Genomic DNA, 9931 nt, shown 5'->3' with positions numbered 1-9931 from the left:
ATTTCCAGAGTAATGATCTAAAAAAAACACCCGTTGCCATATTCCTGTATTTTCTCGGGAGTCCCTGAATGGTGGATGTTTTCACAATAGTTCACGTCCTCTCGTTGGGTGCTACGGAATGTCTGCGTCTAGTGTTGACGTATGGACTTGGGTTTCTGACTGTCAGGGTGATAGTGTTTGACTTGGGCTGATAGGAGGTGCGTGGACACATTAGACTTTACTCAGAGATGTGGAAAATGAGGACAGTACTCTGGAGAAACTCCAGCCAACATTCTTGGGCTCCGTGGGACCAATGACTTTGTCCATCAAACGGCAGGGCTCCTGTCAGTCAAAAGGTCAACCTCAGATCACGCTAACGGTCACTCCACCGAAGGAAGTTAGAGCGTAGCCTTCTACTTCCACGGCTCTGTTTTCCATTCCGCCGAGCAATTGATGTTATCAATTTGATTAAAATCACTGCACAGATATTCAGCTTTAATGGCTGACAGAGAATAATGAGGCCTGTTTCACAAAAAGTCCAGCCAAGATAAAGTGAACAAAGTGCAGAGCACAGTCTTTTGCCGGTTCAAACATTCTGAAGATTTCAATAATTGCAACAAAATGCTCACATAAAAGCTTCCCTGTGTTTAACTCTAACAGATTTCCAAGATAGTACCTGCAGGGTTTCAATCACAAACACCAAACAGTGACCTAACTTTGGATGAACCCCATCGTCAGATGAAAGGTACGGCCGTGTCCTCAGACTAATGAGTCATGTTTCCGTGCATGTCCCCGTTTATCTGTCACATGGGCTCAACTTTTCTCTAGGTTGCTTTGACTTCATATGGAATCATAATGTATATCTGTGTATGTTTGGGGCGGGGCTCAAAGGAAACACGGAGGATAAACAAACAGATTTGCAGAGGCGTAGGAGCTGATTGCTCGGCTTAGATCGGCTCTGCCTCGGTTTATTTGTCTATGTCACCGAGATAAACATCGCAGCAACCCTTTGACAAGAAAAATGGAGCTGCGAGAGGAAGGACGCTCACACTGGTCGAAGCAAGAAAACCACTTGCACACGTACATGTGTTCGGATGTTAAACGGCATCCGCAGACACACACGGACTCTGTTCTTTTTTTACATACGCACAAACATACACAGACATTCCTTCATGCTTCCCCCCCGCCCCCTCCCTCGGCCTCAGTGATGAAGAGTCCTCTTTAAGAGCTGTCAGTCAACGCCGGTCACCATGGAAGTGACTGAAGCTTGTAACAAAGACCCTTAAGAGTTTCTCACAAGGCAGAGCGAAGGCACACAGAGAAAAATAACAAAGAAGAAGACAGGAACAGACAGCCTGAGACACGTCCGTGCTCACGAGGAAGGAAGATTGACTGACTGAGCGAGTGAGGCGACATGAAGATGAAGATGGACTGAAAGGGTGTGATGGACAAATAAGACAGATGCACATTGAGATAAAGAGGATGGGAGGCAGAGTTGAAGATTTGTTTTTTAAAGGGGCGGGGTAAACGAGACAGGAATAGTGGACACGTCATTTTTCTGTTATCAGCAGGACGGTCCTCGTTAACTTCCACTGGAAACAGTTTTCCCACTGACGACATACACCAAAATACCAGCTCTCTGAACAGATGTGTTTTTTTCTGTACGTTTCAGAGGTTGAAGGCTAATGTGGGTGGTGTACATAGTTGGCCGAGGTGGCAAGAAAGGCAGAGGGAGCGTGGGACAGTGGGTCACAAGGTGAAGGGTCAAAAGGTGTCCGGGGCAATAGGCCTGTGGCTACGGGGGTCATAGGAGTGTGTGGGCCCTAGGCATAGTGCCAGGCCAAAAGGCACTTGGGTGGGCTCACTGTGCCGAGAGAGAGGAGCATGAAGCGTAAGGTTGAAGTCCACAGGGCGAGGGTGGATATACACACCAGAGGATTTCCTTAAGCCAACTGAGCATTAAATGAACCCACCCGTGTAATGTTTCAAAAATGTGACGCTCCAGTGAAATCTCACCCAACAGCTTTGCCAGGAAACCTCCGAATCTGAGAGGAACGGCTTTACATCGGTCAGAAGGAAACTTTTAGGAAAAGTGCAGGTGCGGAAGAGAGGAGAAAAGAGAGGAAAGGAAAGGAGAGGAAAGGAAAGGAAAGGAAAGGAAAGGAAAGGAAAGAGAGGAGAGTTGAGGAGAGATTTATACTCACTGTAAACAGTTTGACATAAAGAATACCACCCCTGTAGCCAAGCTTTCTCTCAAACACACAAACTGAGGTGAACAAGCAGAAGTGAGAGGCAGTCAAGTTTCCCCGTCAGACTCTGACACGGTGATAGAAAACAGCACAGAGCAGTGACGGACAGATTGAAAGGGGAAAAAGCCAGGGGAGGAGATACAGTGAAAAAAGACAGAGGCTTTCAGCGTAGATGGAAAAAAAAAAAGAGCTGGACGTGTCTGAAAAGAGGGTGAGAAGATGAGAGCGAGCCAAAGAGAGGAAAGGAGAAGGAAGGCGGCCAAGAAGAAGGAGAAAGAGCGAGGAGCAGTGCAGGGACAGAAAGAGAGCGAGTTTAAGAGATTACTTTCAGGTTCAGAGACGCTTTTTCTGGCTGCTTACTGGCTGTCACTCAGTGCCTGGCTCCTGGGGGGCGGGGGAGCGACTGGCCCTCATTGGTGTCATTCACCTGTCAATTGGCCTGACAGGCGGACCACAGGGCCCCATGTTGTGGTGCGGAAACTGTCTGTCAGCCACGCAGCAGCTGCGTATGACATCATCCAAGATCGGGTTTGAAAAAGCCATGCACAGTGTGTGACAAAGAACATATGCACGCATATGGTATAATCGGACATTTGGAGTATGGCATTAGCGCACCGTCAAACGTCTTTCAGGGCTTTCAGCACACAGGTACTGTTCATTCACAGAACTGGACTCCCTGTGGACGCCGCTGCCCGGCCCCTGGCTGTCCTCCCCTCCACTTTGCTTCCCGAAAGACCTTGTTTCTGGCAGGAGAACAACAACCCGAGGACATCTGCACACCAGAATACAAATACACACACACACACACTAGTACATCTGCACCTACGACAGCTGCTAGGAAAAAGGCAAAGTTGTGAATCCGTCTCACACTAGTTAGCAACAGACACACACACACACACACTCACACACTCACACTCACACACTAATGTAAAAGGGATGAGGACATGAATAAAACCCGTCTCTCTGACCTGTACACATACATACACATATATTCGCACCATCGGGACACACACGTAGCTGTGACTGCAGTGACGTCCTGGCAACCAGACAGCACCCATCTGTTTGGAGCTAATTTAACATGGTCACTAAAACAAAAGAGACAAAGTCCCGTCTAGTGAATAATGATGAAGTGGCCCACCGGTGAAAAACACTTCTGCTGCGTGTGTGTCCATTTCCACCGGCTCCCACTGAAGTGGCAGGAACACTGGCAGATATAAACCTGAGAGACGTTAGATCACTGGTTTAAATGTCCATTAGAGTCAACGTTCAGGAGGAAACCAGGGACAAAGACCACAGCTGAGGAGGAAGTACAGTGACTGAGAAAACCGTGGATGCACAAGCATTAAACCGCTTAATTTTTATTTCTAATGTACAGACTATTTTGAACTCAGATCAATGGATGACTATAATAATAAAAAAGAAATAATTCATTTATATTTCCTTAATGTTGTCACTAGCTGGAAACATCAAAGTTTAACATTAAAAATATTAAATTCTCTGTATGTTTTGATATATAGACATATATGTATATATGTGTACACATATATACATATATACATACAGATGATGTCCAGGTTGACAGAGGGAAGCAGTTTGTGGGAGGACTGGACTGAAAGTAAGAATTTTAAAGATAGAATATTTATGGATTGGCTTTGTAACACCTATGGATGAGGGAGCGACTACTGAAAATGATCCTTATTTATATAAAGTAAACCTGTATCAGGCTGTTAGAGGTTTGAAATAATAAAAATCATGCTTCTCTTCCAGACCTACTCACACCATCAGATTAACATCTATGTAGCTGAGTTATTATACATAACAAAAAAAAAGAAAAAGAAAAAAGTGAGTTAGTGTGGTAACAATCTAACATGTGTCTGTGAAAACCTATGAATAAAATTGTTGAAAGGCAACATCAATTTTATAAAATTAAATTTCCTTTTGCACAGGGTTGTTTTATTTTTCTTTGGGTCTGTCTTTGTGAGATGAAGCTGTGTTCATACACATCCAGACAGACACACGGGTGCGTTCATGCACACTCACTTTACACACACACACACACACCCACCCAGGCAGCAGACTAGGAAGCGGGAACTGTTGAACCATATCGCTGTGACAGCTATTATGACGGATGACTGTATCATCTTAGAAAGGAAATCCCTCTGTCTGTCTGTCTTTGTGTCTCTGTTTTCCCCTTCCTCTCTCCTCCTCGCTCAGTTTCACTGGTTTGTGTCAGAGCTTTTGTATTGGGGTCAAAAGGTGAATTTTCAAAGGTTGCGGAAGAAAATAAAAGGACACACGCTTCCACTAAGCTGCACAGGACACAGGGACCTGAGAAAGTTCCTGAAAATAACTCACACATTAAGTCTTTTTTACAGGCCACCAATGTGTATGAGTCTGCTGTAACGCTGTCTATCTACCTGCATTTCCTCAGGGAGTCTGCTCCATTTAATTGGAGCTCGGTAACTCGATTAGATTCACCTGGTACAGTTGGAGAGCAAGGAATGAATATATATATATATATATTAAATATGAGTTATAAATATATATAAAAAAATATTTATTTATGTTCAAAACAGAATATTGTTGTAAACCTACTAAGGCATATCTGCCACAGTGCTAAAGGCTAGTTATTCCATTTATCTATCAGGCTGTTGCTAACCCAAAATCTTAATGTGTTACAAGTTTTAATCTAGTTTAATCTAGTCAAATTTATTTATTTAAAAATAATTAAACAATTAACAAGCACAACCAAGTCATTCAAACTATGATTTTAGCAGCCCCCGTAGTGTTAGAGTAATTGTCACCTGTTTATTTCCACCTTCAGTACTTTCCTGAATCAAATAAATGTATTGACGGCAAAATTAAATCATTATTTATATACTGTTTACTGCATGAAGGACGCAGTCTTTTTGTCAAGTTTAACGAACTGGTAACATTGGAGGGTAAACATTTATTTTCCTTTTATAACCCTATTGATCTCTGCTCCTCACCAATCAAATGCAGGCACGCAGACATTCATTATAGAGAACTGGCATGCTTTGCTGAATGTCCTCGTCTCCGTCTGTGATGTGTTGCCTGCTGACAGTTTTGTCCAATGGCAAAAGCAGCCAGGAGGCTGTTCATGCACCATGACAATCCACAGATTCTTCGAGTGCCTTGCATGGATGCTCAGAGGGTTCAGAATGGTTGCCCCGGACACTGTTGCTCACAGTAACATCTCACTCCGCTCACATAAAGATGCTGCTCACAAAAGGACATCCTGCTATTCATAAGCGGCTGTATGTAACGTTAGAATTTTATGCTTGGAAGTACAAGCTGAATGGAGCAGCGCTGATGACCATAAATCTGCGCTCTTATGGCGGTAACCTTTGGAACCATTAAAATGATACACGGCACGAACAAACCCTGCAATTTCAGTGAAGAACGGCCGAGTGTGAATGTTCCACTGCTAAACCCCAGCAGATACCACAAAGCTATTGTCCAGGTCTTCTCTGCTTCTCCTGTCTGTCCCTCATCTGTTTTTCCTCTTTGGACACGCAGCTCAACACGATGCTGTTATTCCAGATGGCCTGGTGCTACATGAATAACAGACAAGACGAATACTTCACTGAAAATATGGCAGCATGTGGACATCATTATGGCAGCCACGATCATTTAAGCGCCGTCAAAATTACCTTCAGGCCTCACAGTGAAAAAAAAAATTAAAAAAAATTCTGTGTGTGTCTGTGTGCATGCATAAAAGCTCACATGTATGCCTTTGTATTTGCACAGAACTGGGACGCACAGATGTCAAACACATGTCGGCCTGTTTCTCACAAACTCTAACAGCAGATCGCATGTAGCGGGGAAAAAAAAACAATTGTTTTAAATTTAGTTGAGGAGCTGAAATTCTGTGACAGCGTAGGGACAAATAAAAAAAAATAAAAACAAACAAACTGAGACACAGTCTCCAGGGCAGGGGCCGTCCACACATGTGAGATATATGTTTTACATTCCTCCTCGGCTCACAGTTTTATATCACTTAGAATGGTGGAGGGGAGCTGGTCTCCATGTGGGGCTCGGTCCACCCCTAAATCTGTCTCCGGTGGGTCCTAGCGGTGCCCCTGTGCCAAATGAGCAGCGTAAAGCATACCCCAAGGCATGGCCCACAACGACACCCAAACAGCATAGCTGTCAGCCCGTGAGCCCATGCACTAAAACATGAGTGCAGCCGAACCGTTGGGTTTTATGGCCTACAACTCCTAGTCACAAGCCCTCTAATGCCCTGTTTAACAAGCTGAAAATCCTCCATTTATTCCCACTCCATCTCCCTTTAAGAGCTCCTCCATTACCCTTCACAAACAAAGACGGACTGAAATACGCTCCGCGCGGCACGTAGATACTCGCATAAATGGTGTTAATGTGTGGGTGGATGAGGTGTTGTAATCAATGCTGATCCGTGCAAGTGTGTGTGGGTGCTGATGAAAACTCCTACAGTGAATGTGGGTAAATGTTATTAGAGGAAACCAGGTTACTGTGTTCCTGACTGGAGTCAGACGTCTTAAATCAAATCGTACTGGTTCTGGTCTCCTTCATGACAAACTCCAGATCCAGAATGGAGTGAATACATGGTTTCCAGTGTTCTAACATTCATACACAGAGAGCGGCTCCAGCATCGTTACAACACAGGTTGCATTTTTTTACATTAAAGCGGTGGTTCCCGAACTTTTTTTGGTCATGCAGGTTTTCAAGCTCCACCTTCACTGCAACAAAAATTAAATTACACTTCAAGTTAACTAAACTAACACCAAGTAACGTCACTTTTTATACACAAAGTTCAAAAAGAGAAAATAAAAGTGCAGTAATTTCCCCCCGTTTGTGGCGCCCCACCTGTTGGGTCTTCGTTCCCCACCAGACACCAACCCAAAAACTTGGTGGATTTATTCCTGCGCACATGTCAACCATCCACGCCAACACTAACAACAGAGTCTCAAGAAGTTTTGGACGCGAGTCCAATCAGACAGTCAGGCCGTCAGCTGCACTCAGATCTGTTTTGATTTGCCACTTAAGCAACTTTAGGAACGACTGGACTGGTTTGTGAGTGGATACAGACGGAAATACAAAAATTGCAGTATTACAGCAGAAGTGAGGGAGACGAGGGAGGAGGAAGAGAGGAGACATCACTGTGGGGTCAAGGGATCGGCCCAGGATAGAGGTCACTCTCTCTGCTCCACTTTCATGGACACGACAGATTGGATGAAGTCTTCAGCAGCGTTTCACTCCACCAGTCACAGTCGAGTGAAACCGGCACCGCGGCCCTGACATGCACACTCACCCCCCCACTCCCCAACAATGGTGTCACTCATGGAAGCTGGCAGAGCCCAGGGAGTGCTTCATCATGGCTATTAGCTATGGAGATCAGATGCTTTTAAGAGGAGAGGAGGGCTATGCTTTTGTAGCCGATCATGTAACAACTGCAGCTGAATAACTTTGAAGTTTTTTATCTTAATGTATGTCTCCTTCTAATTGGTTTGTAACAGCACAAATGCCATAAATTACAAGCGTTCAGAGAGCTCCATTTCACCGGCACATGTTTTTAAATAATCTCTGAGACCAAATCTGTAACTTGGGGAGGTTTGGTGTTTTCAGGGCATTTAAGCTCGAATATACCAAGACTTTCTTTTGCTAAAAATGACTGTGGATTTGTAAATTATACATTTGGATATCATTAAATTGCTTTTTCTTGCTTATTTTTACTGGCTGTTTTGAAACATCTGTCCTAAAGTGAACATTATATTGTACTTTTTTTGCCATATGTTTCACATCTGACAATATATAGAGTTGAAAAAGCATTCTTTGCCATTCTTTTTTCCTTTACAAGACAGACTGTTTTAGGCTCTCTGGGAGAAGAAAGTCATGTCATTCTGAATGAACCATACAATGAAACAATGAAAGCCCTGTATTAAGCAGATCTGTGTGAGAGATTATGTTTTCCAGTGAGGCTTTGTTTGTTCCATTGTTTTGGCCTTTATTCCACCCTGAAAAATACAGGCAGTGGAAACATGCAAACTCTACTGTCTCTGAGGCCTAACGAAGCAGCGGTCTTGGAGTGAGAGGCATGATTTGCAAGCCAAATTGTTTTTCCCTCGTACCACCATCTGTTTTCTCCTATTCGAGCATGGCAAATCAGGGGTCATCATCATTAATATGCGTGCCTGCTCCCCAATCTCCACATGATTCCATTTGCGGTTGTGTGAACTTATCAACACTTTAAACTTAACTCGCTGTATACCAAATGATAAAGTTCCAAACAGGCCTTCATAGTAAAACTATGGAATGAAAAAAACAATCAGGCCAGTGGCAGCAGTAAAAATTCAAATTCCCGTAGGGTTGTGAAGCAGTTATGAATTTCTCACCGCACTGCTCAAGGATGCACAAAATCCCAGAACACCAACTGCATCCACTAAGCTAATCTTCACCCAGTACACCTCCAAATATTTGCTTTGTGCTTGTGTTTATAGCTTTGGGGAGACATGTTTATGTTTGACAAGGTGACAGGACTGGAACCCTCGTGAGTGCTATGATGTCTGCAGGAAACTCGGCATCGCCGTCTGCCTCACAGACCTCGTACACATTTCTCCTCTCCTCACCCAGTCCTCTAAAACAACAGCTTTAACACGATCTGCGCCGGGTTGCCGGTAACCTGAGCGCCGCCTGCTCCAACACGGAGCCCTGAGGAATCCCTTGGCCGTGAAAGGGAGCCAGTCAGGGAACCGATCCACCACTGAGGTGAGTGGAAATCAATGGGATGGATGAATTTTTGGGGCCCCTCGCTGCGCCCACTTGCCCTGGGGCCCCCGTGGCATGATAGACCCGGGCCATCTGGATGAGAGGCTGACAGACCAGGCCAGTGTTTGGGTTTTCGTGCCACGGCAGAGAGCGACATTCACCACACATCCGTTACAGTGAAGACGGAGTGAAGTGTCTTCTTCTTTAACACTGGTCAGAAGGTACAGCTTAAGCACACACACAACACTCACCCACCCACACCTTTCTTCCCTCTTATGGTCACACAAGTGCAGTGAGGCTTCTGTAAACATCTGTCAGCCATTGGCTCCTGCAGGCTCCCTCTCATCCCCCAGGCCCCTGTAATTCATCCTGCTCTTTGACCTTCAGCCAGAGAAAGGGCAACTGGGACTTTCTGCCAATAATAAGCAAAGAATTTTACATCATTAGCTGCAAGACATAGATTTAGCAGAGTTATCACAACAAGATACGTTAATTGGCCCATGGTTTACATTCCAGGAAAGAGTACATTAGTGACGACTGGAGAATGTAATGGAACCCACGAGTTATTTGAAAGGATATTATATATATTCTTTAATCTGGTAGTAAATCAGGGGTGATGAAGTCACATTAGTTCAACAGACAGAGTTGTTTCATTTCAGGAGACATTATGGGATGGAGAAAACGGGTTTTCCTATAACAATAACGTTAAACGTACAAAGTTCTATCTATCACAGAACACTTTCAAGGTCACCGTGCCCTAACCCCTTGCTCCTTTTAAACATTAGTAAAGCAAAAATAGTCGGTTCATCATCTGTCCTTAAACACTTTACTGTGCTACTTCTGTTAAAATAATACTAAATATAATTAAAAGAACGCTCTAACAATCAATGCTATAGGTTAGATTAACATAAAGAGAAACTGAGTAAAGATAGAAA

This window comes from Cynoglossus semilaevis, chromosome 18 (genome assembly GCF_000523025.1).
Source record: "Cynoglossus semilaevis isolate Cse_v1.0 chromosome 18, Cse_v1.0, whole genome shotgun sequence".
In the NCBI taxonomy this organism is placed as follows: Eukaryota; Metazoa; Chordata; class Actinopteri; order Pleuronectiformes; family Cynoglossidae; genus Cynoglossus; species Cynoglossus semilaevis.
This window is presented reverse-complemented; position numbering follows the sequence as displayed.